Source organism: Furipterus horrens, unplaced genomic scaffold (assembly GCF_987537825.1).
Source record: "Furipterus horrens unplaced genomic scaffold, mFurHor1.1.pri manual_scaffold_17, whole genome shotgun sequence".
Taxonomy (NCBI): Eukaryota; Metazoa; Chordata; class Mammalia; order Chiroptera; family Furipteridae; genus Furipterus; species Furipterus horrens.
Window position 1 is genome coordinate 47763950 of NW_028327187.1, and position 16185 is coordinate 47780134.

The 16185-nt window shown below is 40.2% G+C and overlaps 1 pseudogene; it reads left to right on the plus strand.

Moving 5' to 3' along the window:
• The first annotated feature begins 949 nt into the window (after positions 1-949).
• LOC149990963 (mitochondrial inner membrane protein Mpv17 pseudogene) lies at positions 950-2268 on the plus strand (annotated as a pseudogene).
• Positions 2269-16185: the final 13917 nt, after the last annotated feature.

The following is a 16185-nucleotide window of genomic DNA, read 5'->3' on the forward strand; positions in this document are numbered from 1 at the left end:
CCCTCTGCAAATTATCATTTTAATAGAAAGTCAAATTCTAGTCCTGCATTAGTACAATATTGGCAGTAAAATTATACAAGATCTTTTTTTATTATGAATGAACCCATCAAAAACTGAGCGAAATTTGAGTAAAAATTTAACACATTTTTTAAAATTTTATTTTTATTGTTTTTCTATTACAATTGTCCCACTTTTTCCCTCATTGCTACCCCCCACCCAGCCCACCCCTTCTCCCACAGTCAATCCCCACCCCGTTGTCCATGTTCATGGGTTATTTACATTAGTTCCTTTACTAAATCCCTCCTCTACTTACCCCCTTCCCTTCCTCCCCCCTCCCCCCTGATAACTGTTACTCTGTTCCTTGTTCAATTTTGTTCATTTGTTTGGGTTGTTCATTAGTCTCCTGTATCAGGTGATATCATATGGTATTTTTCTTTCATTGCCTGGCTTATTTCACTAAGCATAATTCTTTCTAATTCCATCCATGTTGTTGCAAATAGCAGGAATTCCTCTTTCTTTCTGCTGCATAGTATTCCATTGTGTAAATGTACCACAGTTTTTTAATTCACTCATCTCCAGATGGGCACTTAGGCTGTATTTTCACTGATACATCTCCTAAGGCAAGAGAAATAAAGGAAAAAATAAACAAATGGGGCTACTTCAAACTAAAGAGTTTCTGCTCAGCAAAAGAAAACACCAGGAAGATGAAAAGGGAACCAACCATATGGGAAACTATATTTGCCAATGATATCTCAGACAGGGGATTGATCTCCAAAATATATAAAGAACTTACATATCTCAACACAAAGAAGACAAACAGCCCAATTAAAAAATGGGCAAAGAACCTGAACAAACATTTCTTCAAGGAGGATATACAGAGGGTCCATCGTCATATGAAAGAATGCTCGGCTCGGTCACGTGGGAGGGGCTGAGCTCGCGCCTAGGAAGCATGGCACTCTGGCGGGCATACCAGTGAGCCCTGACTGCTCACCCATGGAAAGTACAGGTCCTGAGAGCTGGATCCCTGATGGGCCTGGGTGACATCATCTCACAGCAACTGGTGGAGAGGCGAGGTCTGCGGAAACACCAGATTCGGCGGACCCTGACCATGGTCTCTCTGGGCTGTGGCTTCGTAGGGGGCTTTGCCCCGTGTTTCCTAGGCTGTTTCCTCCCACTGGTTGGGGCACTCAATGGACTGTCAGCCCAGGACAACTGGGCCAAACTCCAGCGGGATTATCCTGATGCCCTCATCACCAACTACTATCTCTGGCTTGCTGTGCAGCTAGCCAACTTCTACCTGGTTCCCCTTTATTACAGGTTGGCTGTTGTCCAGTGTGTTGCTGTTATCTGGAACTCCTACCTGTCCTGGAAGGCACATCGGCTCTGAGCTTGCCTCACTCCACTGCTTCTGCCTTGCAGTGATGCAGCTTGGCCCTGGAATGGTCATCCTCAAAGTGGGCACACGAGTTTTCATGGGGTTTGGTTGCTGGTCAGAATGTAACAGGGCCAGCGCTATGAAATGGCCCATTTCACTCTGAAATGTAAACTGACTCCTTTTGAATTCATTAAAACCTTTATAATGGTCTTATGCCCACCACACAGTAGACATTCCATAAGATTTTGTGGGATCATATGATCTTGGCAACTTTAGTTTATTCCCATGTCCCAGCAAATGCTATTTACCCCTGCTCTTCATAGATACATTTGTTTTTCTAACCACTCCCAGCCTTAGTATAGCTCCAGTTCTTTGGGGACCCTGTCAAACTCTTTATGTGGTACTTCCATAAGTGTTATAAAAATCTAATCTGGAACCTACAGAGGCAATGAGTAAGACCCAACAGAAAAATACTGGGGAGTCAAAATATTTAGAGATGGAAAGAAGCCTAGAGAACACCAAGCCCAACCTTCTTTCACAGATGAGGACACAGGCCCAGAAATTAAGTGACCTGTCCACACTACAAGTTAGAGGCAGAATAGAAACTTCAACCCATGACCTGTAGATTGAACTTTTGTATAACCCCCAAATTCATATGATGAAAAACCTAATGTTTAAGGTGGTAGTGTTAGGAGGCAGGACCTTTGGGAGGTGATTAGTACCATTATAAAAGATGCCATGTGAGGACACAGCAAGAAAGTGCCACTTATGAACAACTAAGCAGGTCTTCACCAGACACTGAACCTACTGGACTTCCTGGCCTCCAGAACTGTGAGAAATAAATATTTGTCATTTATAAGCCAAAAAAAAAAAAAAGAATGCTCAACATCACTAGCCATCAGAGAGATGCAAATAAAAACCACAATGAGATACCTCTTTACACCAATCAGAATGGCCATCATCAACAAATCAACAAACAAGTGCTGGCAAGGATGTGGAGAAAGGGAACCCTAGTGCACTGTTGGTGGGAATGCAGACTGGTGCAGCCACTATGGCAAACAGTATGGAATTTCCTCAAAAAACTTAAAATGGAACTGCCTTTTGAACCAGCAATTCCACTGCTAGGATTATACCCGAAGAATCCTGAAACACCAATTCAAATGAGCCTATGCACCCCTATGTTCATAGCAGTGCTAAAATAATAACAAAAGTTTAACACATTTTATTGTTTCTTTTTAGATTCAGTGTTATAAACCAAGGCAAAAGAATATTCCCTGTTCTGAAAACCTTGTACAACTTTGCATAACCATTAAGGCTTTGTCTTTTTCTGTCCTTTTTTATATTCTGGAATAATCAAATGCTTTCAAGAAAAAAATAGTCTCTTCTTACCATAATAAACAAAAACACAAGCATTACCTGATATATCCAGGTTTATTTCTCTCTTACTGTTGTTCCCAGTATATTCATATTAAATATAACCTTTTACCAAAGTAACTAACCTATATTTCACAGGAAAAAAGGGAGGTAAGTAATTGAAAACTGTTGTACACTAGAATTAAACAGAATAGGAAAGTTTATGAGTACACTACATTATACAGCCTCACATATATCTTTTACAGTTTAAAAGTGTTAACAGTGACCAAATGTGCCATGGTCCGGGGACAGCCAACTGACCTGGAGTCTGCTAAGATCCTTCCGCATGTAGGAAGGCCACCCTCCCCTCCACACCCCCACTCTTAATAGGAATTTCTGGATCCAAGGGTAGGCAGGATGATGACCATGTCCAGCTTGAAGCAGCTAGAGGAACACAAGACCTTTGACCGTTGTCCTTTATAAGATTATAAAGGGTCTTAAGTCTGAGAGGGGAGAATTGTTATTTTTTATTGTTATAAAAAATTAATTAATTGATTTTTTAAAAAGAAGAATATAGGAAAGGGTGAAGCCAAAGAACTTGTATGCATGACCCATGGACATCAACTAAGGGGGGTGGGATTGCTGGGGAAGGGGGGGTACTGGGTGGAGGGGAGCAAAGGGAGAAAAATTGGGACTATTGTAACAACATGATCAATAAAATATACAAAAAAAAAATGTTAACAGTGGATATGTCCACCATTAACAAGACCAAAGACATAGTCAACCTATAGTTTATTTAAAAAATAAGCAAATGTATTTTAATTTGAAGTTATCCTTAGTAATATTTTTTTTCAGTATTCCATTTTACTTAGAAATTCTCTAGTAACCAAAGATTATTTATTCATTAGTTTTATTTGATATTCATTCCAGTGTTTAATTTACTTAAGGATCTTGAAAATTATGTTCAAACTACAAGATATAATTACAGCCCTGGCTGGTGTGTCTCAGTAAATTGAATGATGGGTCTGCAAGCCAAAATGTACTGGTTTGATTCTTTGTTAGGGCACATGCCTGGGCTGTGGGCCAGGTCCCAAATTGGTGACATGCAAGAGGCAACCCATTGATGTTTCTCTCACACATTGATGTTTCTATTCCTCTCTTTATCCCTCCCTTCCCCTCTTTCTAGCAATAAATAAGTGAAATAAAATAAACATAATTACAGTTGATGTAAAAATTTTGTCAAAATAAAATTTAGAAGACATTTACATTTTTCACAATCTTAAAAAATTGTGTAGGAGTTATATTAGCATGTTTGATTAGTAAACCAAAATAAGAAATTTAAGAGATTCACATTAAGTGCTATTTTCATAAAAGACAAAATTTTACAGAAATAAACTATACACTTTATTAATGTACAGTTGAGAAAAAAAAAACCTAGAGCTATTTTTTCTCTTCTTTAAACCTAAATTATCAAACCAATCTAAATTGTCCAAAGATCTCTAATTATGTAAACATGAATTCTTAAAGTCTTAGCCATTTCTGTAAGGATTTTACTTATGTATAACACATTTACAGTATTGCAAGTACATTTAAAAATTTTTGTCATTGATAGGAATATTTGTGTATATTAAGTGCTCCTTTATAAATCAATTACACTTGACCTCCTTAAAGAGACATTATAATCTAGTTTACTACCATTCATAGATAGGATACTATTTCATATTGATATCAAACAGAAACTCCTTTCTAATTTAAGTAAATACAGATATATGGAGAACTTAGAGCTTCAGTGCTACAGCTTCTGCCACAGGTCAAGAGTAAACACAAACATAAAACTCATAGATTTAGATATTAAAGAGCTGTTCTCTTTTTCAATGGTACAGAGTTTTAATTTATTTGAATTTACAAATAGACAAACAAAAAGACTAAACAAATCTCTCTTTCTCACTCAACAGAGAATAGCTCTCTACCATCATCCAAAAGAAATCAACAAATGGTCAGACAATAAAAAAAATTCACAATCATTACTACCACAAGAAACAATGTGGTAGTAATGTGCAAACAAGAAACAAAAACACAATAATCACTAGAGAAAATAAAACCTAGAAAAACAAAATAAGCAAAATTTAAGTTTAATTGTTAGTTGGGATTCACTTTGATGACCAAGAAAAAGGTACTTACGTTTAAAGAGGTTATGAGGTGCATTTCTTTCACAATGCAGTTTACTTTCCTCTAAGAGGCAAGTCAATTTGGGCATCACCATGGAACCTCCAAAATGGTCAAAGTAAAATTTTTAATCGAGTAAAATCATAACAATTAGACAAATATAAAATGAACACATATCAAAGATTGTATTGAACTTTTTAATTAGTGAAGGAACAATTAAGATATTGTTACAGAAACAGGGGAGTCCAAAAACAAACCCCAGAGTTTGCGGCTGGGAGATAGGGAGCAGGAAGCAGCTTTCAGGATGCCCTTGCATGCCTGGAGCTAGTGGCTGGAAACATTGTTGCAAAGATCCGCTTTACTTCTAAGACTCAGGAAGATGGGAGGGACCTTGGACTATGGGCTGCTACGGAAGAAGCAGACAGAGCCTACGTAGGGTTCTGTGAATGGTCAGAACTGTTCGCAACACCCACTGCATGAGAGGACGCAGAAGGAGAGAGAGGAGGCAGGGAGGGAGAGAGGAGCAGCTGCGGACATATTTTGGGCTGGCTCTGGCTCTAGGAGGCTCTCTCTCTCTCAGGCTCTCTCTGGCCCTCACGCCCTCACTCTCTGGCTCTTGTGGGCTCCCTCCATCTGGCTTGGAGAAGGGATCTCCAGGCTGCTTTAAGAAGAGGCTCTTGCCAGACTGCTTGGAGAAGGAGAGGAGATCCATGTGGTTTGCAGGAAGAAGGCAGTTTGCAAGGAGGCTGAGAATCCAGGTGGTCCTGCATTGAGAGCTGGAGGGCACCACAGCACAGAAAGGACCTCCCCAGTCAGAACTGAGTGATTGGCAGCTGCTGGTAAAGCTGAACTGTGCCTAGGAAGTAGGGAAACGGTGTTTCTGACTTTCCTAAGACTGGCCAGGTCTGGGAGGGGGAGGCAGGACTATGTGTAAATAAACAATTCTTTTTCTTTTCACCAAACTCTGGTATTCAGAGTTATAATTCTGGCAGCGGGCAATCGGGCCCTTAACTAAACAGCTCGTGGGTTCTGTTTCAATTGAAGCAGCCCAAGGGTTCTGTTACAATATCATGACTAGGTCAAAGACCATTTTAAAACAGAATATTGATAGGAAGATAAAATTGCTGAATTTGATACAAACTGGGTAATGTTCACAGGACTATGAAACTTTGCAGTTATGTGTCTATAGACAGAAACTATTTGCATTTAGACAAGATAAAAAATTACAAATTAACATGTAACTTTAGTAAGTCTAGAACCATAAATAAATAGTAAACAGTGAGTTGAATGAGTTAATTTTAGGAGCCCTAGACCAGGGGTTGGCAAATTATAGCCTGTGGGTTAAATCCGGCCCCTCTCAATTGTTTGTATATGGCTTGTGGCAGCTTTCCTGCTACAAAGGCAGAGTTGAGTACTTGTAGCATCATGTGGTCCACAAAACCAAAAATATTTACTATCTAGACCTTTACAGACACCATTTTCTTATCATTGCCTTAAACATTCTTTGGGTGGCCTTCACTTTCTTATAACATTGAAAATTTGTGACCCCAGTCTTTTGCAGTATTTCTAAATTTTGGAGATTATTAAAAAATACTGCTGTGATTCTGCCATTGTAGAAATGCTCTCTCCTTTTGTGTTCACATAATTATTTATATCCCTCTTATAATATGGTATTATGATTTTTCTTTACCGCATTTAAGCTTATTGAGAACATCTCATCTTTGTATCTGTACTAGCATAGTGATTTACAAATAGTAGATATTTAATAAATCTTTGTTGAAACAAATGGAATCAAAACTAAAAGGTGAATGTAAAAGTTCAAAGAATCCAAGAGATTAGCTCAGGGAGGACTGCAGGGAAGGGTAGCTTAGAAGTGAATGAAGTCCTATGTAAAATTATATAAAAGCAAAATATTATAAATTCTTCTGCTGAATTTATTATTTCTAAGAATCCAATTACTTATCTATAATCTACCAGTTTCTTCATCTAAATTATATGAATAGTATTTTACTAGTTACTTAACTATTTGGAATGTCCCTGGAACCAAGTTAAAAAATTTGCGTTTATTAACACTTCTGTAAGGGGCAAGGAAACTGGTGACTCCCAAACCAGTAGAAAATAATTCGTAGCAAAAGACAAATGTAATTAAATCTTGAAAAAAAAAATCTTGAATCAGGGGGTCTCCAAGCCAGAGTTAACAGTATCAGCACACTTACAAGTCAGAAACGGGGGCATTCCACACTCAGCACAAATGCTTCTGAGGACAAAGGACATCTGAAATCAAAGGGGGGCAGATAGTCATCACCAAACTCTGGGAAATGGGAAAATGTAGCTAGACATCCCAGCAAACAAGATAGGGAAATTTCAAAGAAGAGCTGGAAACAGACTATAACCAGATCACCCTAAGTTAATTATCACCTTCAGTTAATTTAGTTAATCATGTTAGATTGTAACTCTGGAGTATCCAACATGGAAAAATGGAGAAGGAGAAGGAGGGGGAGAACGGAAGGTGGGGGGGGTTTACTTACATTAGGATAAAAACAGCCAGCTCCATTTTGTTGGTGGGCATGTCCCTGGCTGTCTCTGTGCCCGACTCTGCAGACTTGTGAATAAAGACCTCGCTTTGGTGCTGAAGTCCTGTGACCTGGTGTTTTATTGTGAGAATTTCTCACGATTTGGGGGCTTGTCTGGGATCCTCCACCTGTGTGTGGGAAGGGGCTTTGAGCCAAGGCGGGAGATGCGTCCTACCTATTCTTGAGTGGCTTGCTCAACCCAGAGCCAAACCACCTCACAGTGTCTGGAAATGACCTGAGACTTCTTGTTGGGGCAGCAGTGCATTGACGCAGGGGGGAAACAAAAGCAAACACCATGGTAACCAGGCAACCTTGTACATGTGTCAAGGTAAGAAAATTGGACTTAATTACTACCTTGGTGGTTGGGCATCCTCGGATAGCGAGTGTGTGTGTGTGGCTGAGACATATCTCAAGATATGAAGTGAGTGCGGAGTCCTGACCCGTGGTTCCATTCTCCCATGAGGGAAATGTCCAGAGATGGACAAAGTGAATCTTGGGCTGTGTGCAAGAAATCTCCAATATGGGGGGTGGGGGGTGGGGGGTTGAGCACACAGGGCATGAACAAGAAACATCCAATAAAGGGGGTTGAGTTCACGGGCCATAGGCAAGAAACCTCCAATATGGGGTTGTTGAACTCACGGTGTCTCTGTATACAAGAAACATCCAGTAAGGGAGGTTGATTATACGAGGTCCGTATACAAGAAACTTCCAGTATGGGGGGTTGAGTATACAGGGTGTGAGCAAGGAACTTCCAATACGGGGGACTGAGCTCACAGGCTTGTGTTCAAGAAATCTCCAGTAAGAGGGGGTTGAGGACACAACCAGATTCAGCCACAGCCACAGGGATCAACTGAGGATGGGGAATAAAAATTCTAAGCCTAGGGAAACTAAAGAAAATGGAGCAAAAAAACACCCCATAGACATTCCACCCAATAGTCCATTAGGGAAAATGTTAGAGCATTGGGGAGAAGATCTCCGGACCCAGAATAAGGGGAAAAAAAAATGTAAAATATTGCTGTCTCCTTTGGCCAAAGGAACCCATTAAGGGGCAATATGTTTTCTGGCCCCAATATGAGTCTGATGAAACTTGGGTTTGTCAAGCCCTGATCTTATATGTGAGTAGTGATAAGGCATCAGCTTTTAAGGAAGAGACAGAATATGCTCTCTGCTGATCACCACCTACCAGCAGATCCACAGGTCTCTTCACTTTAAAAGAAAAAGAAGATAAAACCTGGGACTGTCTGTCCTGTCTCCCGCTGCCTTATAGCCCTGGCCAGCCAGCGACCAACTGGACAGAGGCACCAAGGGCAGACAGTACAGACGGATCAGGCCAGGGACACCTAACAGGTGCCCAACCAGTAGCCATGCCTACGACACCCAGGGCACAGGCAAAAATTTACTCTAAGAAAGGAATTAGAGCAATACAAACAGGACCTTGGGAATTTCCCCAAAGCAATTGCTTGCAACATTTCCTTCCACCCTAGGTGATGTCTAGCAATTCAGTTTGCATCTGAATACTCCCTGCTAGAGCTGCAAGGAGGGGCAATGTTAAGTTTGCTAGCCAAGCAGCCACCTAATCCCCTAAAAAAGCTACTAGGTCCTGAGAACAATAGGATAGTTAACTTACTACAGGTTACAGAAACAGCAGGATGTCTGCCTCTCCAATGCAGAGACAGAGGGAAAAAAAGTGACACTTTTAAAACTCAGCTTCTTTCCTTCAAACTGTGGTACAAGCAGCAGTGGTGGCAGCTTGGCTGCCAATCGACACCACCTCTAGAGCTGTAACTGGAGGGCCTTCAACCACCTCACTGCTTCAGCAGTGGCGACATGCCTGTATCTTAAGAAACAGTGTTGTTACACGTGGATGGAACTAATGTCCATTCTAGGCAACCTCTTCAGTGGGGAAGGAAGAGGAATAATCAGATGGGCTGTTTTAAGAATATGGAAAAGCAAGCATCCTCCTGGTCAAGGAATTGTCCTGGCCAAACAAAAGTTTCCTAGTATAGATCCTAGATGGGATAATAACATGCTGGAGGATAGAACCCAGATGAGAGACCTTAGGAGTCTCCTCATCAGGGTAATCAAGGAGTCTGTTCCTCTGAACACAGAATGTCTCCAAGGCATTCAAAATACAGCAAGAAATAGATAAAACTCCATCAGCATTCCTACAGAAGCTCAGGAACCAAATGAGAAAGTATTCTGACCAAGATCCAGAGAACGCTGTAAGGCAGGGATTCTTAAAAGTCATCTTTGTAACAGAAGGTGGCCAAATATTTGTAAAAATTGCAGAAGGTAAATGAATAGGCCAGATGGGACAATTGAAAAACTCTTCAGAAAAGCTCAGAAGTGTACGTTAGAAAAGAGGAGGATCCCTGGCTGGTGTGGCTCAGTGGATTGAGTGCCAGCCTGCAAACCAAACCAAAAGGTTGCAGGTTTGATTTCCAGTCAGGGCCCATGCCTGGGTTGCAGACCAGGTCCCCAGTTGGGGGCATGCAAGAGGCAACTGATAAATGTATCTCTCATACACTGATGTTTTTCTCCCTCTCTTTCTCCCTCCCTTCCCCTCTCTCTATAAATAAATAAATAATAATATATAAAAAAAAAAGAAAGAAAAGAAAGGAGGAGAAGCAAAAACTTCAAAAAGCTGTAGAATATCTGTGCTAATTTAGGATTTTAGCTGCCAAATACTGAGTTTGAGTATAGTCCTTCACAATGTAGAAAAGAACAAGAATTAGAAGCATGTTATGGTTAAATCTAAAGAAGTAAAGGGTATTTAGAAAGTTTGTGAATGTTGCAGAAGGTCTGTGGAAAGTAATAATAATAAAAAGGAAACAGTTATGGAAGTTTTAAACCTGGGAAAAGAAAACCTCAGCTGCTTGTATTCTGATTTCATAAAAAGTATATTTTGGTGGGTTCTGTTGTGGAATTCTCTGTATCTGTTTTTGACCGATTAGACCTAGAAAAGGTCTTCTGTAAACTGGTCAAGGAAAATACCATTTGCAACCTGGGACCCAAAAAGGGTCATTCAGGGCTGATGAGCATTCCAGCCTGGACAAGTGAGCATGTCTCTGCCAAGGCACATCTCTTTAGGAGGCCAGTAGACATACTGGAGAGAGAGGCCTAGCTGTTTATGTTTTGAATTATTGCTCTGTTTAGGCTCTGAAAGGAAAAATTGAGGTTTCCCAGGGAAAGTTAAGACTTCACATGAAAGAAAGGGAACAAGGAAAAGTATGAGGCATGAAAATAAAAAAAAGGTTTGTGAAAAGTTTGTGAAAGTTTTGAAAATAAATTATATGGTTTTAGTAATGAAAGGTATAAAGCATGGAAATGCAGTTTTGAAGGGCAAGGATTTTCCTTCATGCTCTTATATTTTTCTCCTTACCTGATCCCTCCAGTATTTGGCATTCTAAAGAACTAAATAAGGACATAAGGTTTCCTTTGCATAAAACTAATAAGACCAGTTGCTAATGGTGGTTTTGTCAACCGAAGCTTTGACTGGGATGTCATGCCTGAAGGAGCCATACATAGGCTCTGGTTGTTACCAGAAAGCCCTGGGGAATGGGATTTGACTTTCAAGGCTAACAGAAGCCAAGGAGGAAAAAGCCTGATACCCTGGTTGATCGTGTGGTTCATGGCAATCTTTCTAGGGAAGGAATGAAGGTTGCTTTCCTGAAAGATGGTTAGGAGAAACCTTAAGGCACAATAGAAAACCTGAAGGACTTATAAAAAGCATGGGTTTTACAGGCAAGGCCAAATGACAATAGTGTGGCTCAGCTTCTGTGCCCAGAAGGGCAGACTGAAAGGCAACCTGAATGTTCCTAGTGTGAGTTCCAGCAAAGCAGACTTAAAGATTATATGTAATCAATTGCTGCTCTTGTTATGTTTATGCAAATAAATGGGCTAAATTAAAACTGGGCTTAATGTAGTTCCTTTAATAACAAGGAGGGTAATCTTAAGGAGAAAAAGTATGATTTGAGGAAAATCACAATACTCAGTGATAGACTATAAACTGGGGCAGCTACTGTCTTCAGAAGTTTGTTTTTATTTAAAAGTTAAAACTAGGTTTGTAACATCATCAAAAATGTTCAATCTACAGGCAAGGAGGAGCTGTCAAATTGCCACTGTTAAATATCATTCCAGCAAAGGCCCTGTAACTGAACATCTCCACAGTCTTACAGATTCAGACTGGTTTGTAGGTTATGTTATGTGAATTAACATGTATGTTCTCCCTTCTGTTTTCATAGGGCATAAGCCTATGATCTCATTATCTGAGTGATTGTTTGTACATATAGGCCTCACTTAAGCCTGTCTGCATTGCTGCCTCCTGAGACTCAACGGTTTGGCTGAATTAAGTGGTTCGGTTGGTGAAGTATGGAGTGGTCTGTGGGCTTCACTTTAAAACGGGTTTCTCTTTTCTGTGTAATGGTTTGGACAGAAAGGGCACAGAGGTCTGAGAGGGGGGAATCTAAAGATATTCCCCTCAGCCTGAACTAAGGGCTTTGAATAGGTGAGACATGCCTTGCACACCTTCCACCAAAGAAATCAATTTTTTTCCTAATAGGGGTCATTAAACATTAATCCCTGCCTGTTGTCATCTAGTAGTTATAATTTTAATTATGCCTTTTAACCCTGTTTACAAATCTGTTGCCCCCAGAATACAACAAGGATGCCAGTTTGTTCAACAGTGTCAGCGCTTGGAAGCTGAGCATGCTGATGCCCGTGGACAGGCAACTGACCTGACCTGAACTTTGCAAAATCCTTCCCCATGTGGGAAGGCCAACCTCCTGTCCTCATTCCCACTCTATTAGAGATTTCTAGACCCAGGGGTAAATAGAACAACAACCATGTCCAGCTTGAAGCAGCTCGGGGAGCACAAGGCCTTCACCATTGTCTTTTATAAGATTACAAAGGGCCTTAAGTCTGAGAGAGGGAATTGTTACAGAGGAAGGTCCCCAGGACTTCCCCAGAACCTGTGGTTGGGTGATAGGGAAAGAAGACAGCTTTTGGGGTGCCTTTGCCTGGCTATGGCTGGTAGCTAGTGTCTTGGTTATACAGGTGGCTTTGGTTCTTCCAAGGCCCCAAGGAAATGGGAGGGATTTTAACTTATCACTAAGGTTCTACAGGGACTGACTACCCTAGCAAATGAACTAGCAGAAAATTCAGGCATTGACAAGCCTATAACAGGATAGTTAAAAAATTGGTTTGGGAATCGAAAAGGAATCATTTTATCAGCTCTCGTGTCCCTCATAGTGGTAGCAGGCATCCTAACAGCTTTAGGCTGTTGTATCATTCCCTACATCAGAGGTTTAGTTCAGAGACTGATTGAGACTGCACTAACTAAACAGATGCTGGCAACTTTTCATAATCTCCTCCTCCTAGAGGCCAAAAGGAATCCTTGCTATGAGGAAGAAAGTCAAGAATTCCTTCTTAGCTCTGAAGGGATAAATAAAAAGGTTTGAGTAGTCAATTTCCCAAAAGAGACAGGGGGTATTGTAAGGGGCAAGGAAACTGATGACTCCCAGACCAGTAGAAAATAATTCATAGCAAAGGACAAATGTAATTAAATCTTGAATCAGGGGGTCTCCAAGCCAGAGTTAACAGTATCAGCACACTTACAAGTCAGGAAGGGGGCATTCTGTAGCTCAGCACAAATGCTTCTAAGGACAAAGGACATCTGAGATCAAAGAGGGGGAGATAGTCATCACCAAACTCCAGGAAATGGGAAAATGTAGCTAGACATCCCAGCAAACAAGATAGGGAAATTTCAAAGAAGAGCTGGAGACAGACCTATAACCAGATCACCCTAATTATTACCTTCAGTTAATTTAGTTAATTATGTTAGATTGTAACTCCGGAGTATCCAGCATGGAAAAACGGAGAAGGAGAAGGAATAGGAGAGGGGATAGCACGGGGTGGGGGGTTCTCACGTTAGGATAAAAACAGCCAGCACCATTTTGTTGGTGCACATGCCCCTGGCTGTCTGTGTGCCCAACTCTACAGACTCGTGAATAAACGCTTCACTTTGGTGCTGAAGTCCTGTGTCCCAGTGTTTTATTGTGAGCGTTTCTCACACTTCTTCTTACTAGAAATTAATACACTTGGTCAATAAATGTTTATAAAGCATCAACAGTGGCAAAATTATTCAAAAACATATGTTTATGTGATAAACAGACTGTGAAAAAAGGGATGTTTTGTTGTTTTGATGTGTAAAATGTAGTCTAGAAGATATAGTTTCATGATGAAATTTGGGGTTTCTGAGGCATCTAAATGCTTTGTGTAGACAAGAATACTGAATGTTACCTTGACTGCTCTAAAAATTTCATGTCACCATGCATACTGTACTCAGTGAATATTATCAGAATTTATTTTAAATATGGTTTTATATTGTCACATAGAGTCAGTAGATGGCTACCCAGCATATACTATTATTTTTATCTTATAAATGAGAAGTTCAAATATAATCTAATTGCCATTAGCAGGCCTTGACCCTAGCTCATCTTGACAATGGAACTCAAGAGTTGGAAGACAGGATCCTCAGAGAGCCAACAAGAAGAAAATTGTACTCAACCTTGGGACATAATCCTTACCACCCCCATCATATCCCCCCCAATTGACAGGAATAAAACCTTAGATTCATCACACAAGAGTAAGGAAAGCACTGGACGAATAATAAACCATTGAACCTCGAGAAGAACTGAAAGTCATCTTTCAAAAACAATGACATATTATTTTCATTACTTTTTGTTTAACCCCGTGTTATGGAGAACTTATCCTTTCAAATAAAATGAAAATATTTGGGTATATTTAGCAAAAAATCTTCTAAACATCTCTGACTTTTGTCTTGCAGGTCACACCTCTGTTGAACAAAGTTTCACTTCATGTCTCATAGGTGTTTGTACTCCCCTGGAAAGCCTTTAAAATTATACTTTGTTTAAGCATATCAGTAAGAACATAATTGGGAACCTGTAGTAACTCTAAAGGACAGAAATATTTTCCTTAAAAGTCACTAGTGGAGGCAGGCGATTCCTACCAGCCTGCGTGGGTGACCGGGAGTCTCCACTCCCCCTTCCTTTCCTCTTCCTCCTTTTCACCTGCCCCCTTTTCCTCTTCCACTTTACCCTTCCTCTGATGGTCCCCAGGTCCTCGGGCCCTCAAATCAGTCGAGGAGTTTCTTCTTTCCTCCACCCCTCTTCCCCCTTTTTATCTTCAATAAACCTGTTGTTCAAACCCAAAAACAAAAAAAAGTCACTAATGTAGCCGCAGCTAGAAAGTGTGCAACTTTTGTCAAATGTACTGAAAATTGTTTATGCTTTCAGCAGATCTGGAGGTGAATTACAACACCACCACTAATGTATCTTATGCCTTTGGTCACATTAAAATGCCTGTAGGATGGCTTCTAATGTGTGGAAAGACTGTTTATTCCTATGTTCCAACAACCAATTTCAGGAGACCATGCTCTCTAAGAAGGCTGATGGTGTTTATGCCTCAGGATGCCCACACCACCAGGGCTCAATGGGAACTCTCCCTTGCACTTGATTGTAATAGCGATTTGCACCTTTTTAGCCCTGCTGTATGTATACTCTTGACTATATATATGATGTCAACCCCTTTGAATGAAGAAGTAGACTATCCTTCACTATGGCAAAAGCTTTGAATGCCACCTCTCAAGCAATTAGTGCCATCAGTCAAGAACTAGGACAAGTTTAAGAAGCAGTATTAGAAAATCGTGCACCTATAAACTACCTCCTTTTAAGACATAATCGTGGATGTGAGAAATTTAAAGGACTCTGCTGTTTCAGCCTGACTGATAATTCACAGCTCATAGAGCATATGCAAGTAAATGAAGTAGTGTCCATATAAACAAAGAGAGGGATTCTTTGGTGATGATTTGTCTAAACTGACCTCCTGGCTGCGTATTACTGGTTTTAGAAAGATATCTGTTGTTTTTATTCTTTTCATCTTTATCAGTATTATGGCTTATTGTTGCATACAATATGGATCTGCAATTAAATGTATTCCTAAACCCCCTCCCTACCAGACTGTCTAATGCTAAAATACATGCTCAACAGCAAAATGATTACTTCTGTGTAAAACTAATCTCATGGAAATACAGTAGTTTAGACTAACAGTGGAGGAATGATGGGGAACTCAAAAGTTGTAAAATTTTAGTTTTAGGTAATAGTTAATAAGCTTAGTAATGAATGCATTTAAAAAGCTATTGTTTTAGGAATCGAGGATATAATCTACCCTGACTCCAGGAGATTACAAGCAATCAAAATGGTATTTGAGCCATTGTGTTCCAGGGAGAGACACAGATAAAAACACAGATAAAGAATCACCATCAACAAATGAAAGAATGCTGGGGAAATTGCCTGATTCCAGATTTTATCTGGTTAACCTTTTTCCTGAGTTCCAAATCCCTTACCTACACTTTTCCCCACTGAATTCCAAACTCTTCTCCCTTCCTTATGAAAAAGGCTGGCTTGAAATGAAATGTAAGATGATTTTTTAGGGTACATAACCCACCATCTTCTCAGATCCCCAGCCATCTGAATATAATGCCCATAAACATTCACTCCCTGTCTCTGCTTATTTTTTTTTTCAGATTTAATGTGTTTTATTGATTAAAATATTACATTTGTGCCAATTTCCCTTCCCTCTGCTCCCCTCCACCCGGTGGCCCCCCTCCCTCCAGTTGTCCCCCCCTTTTAGATTATG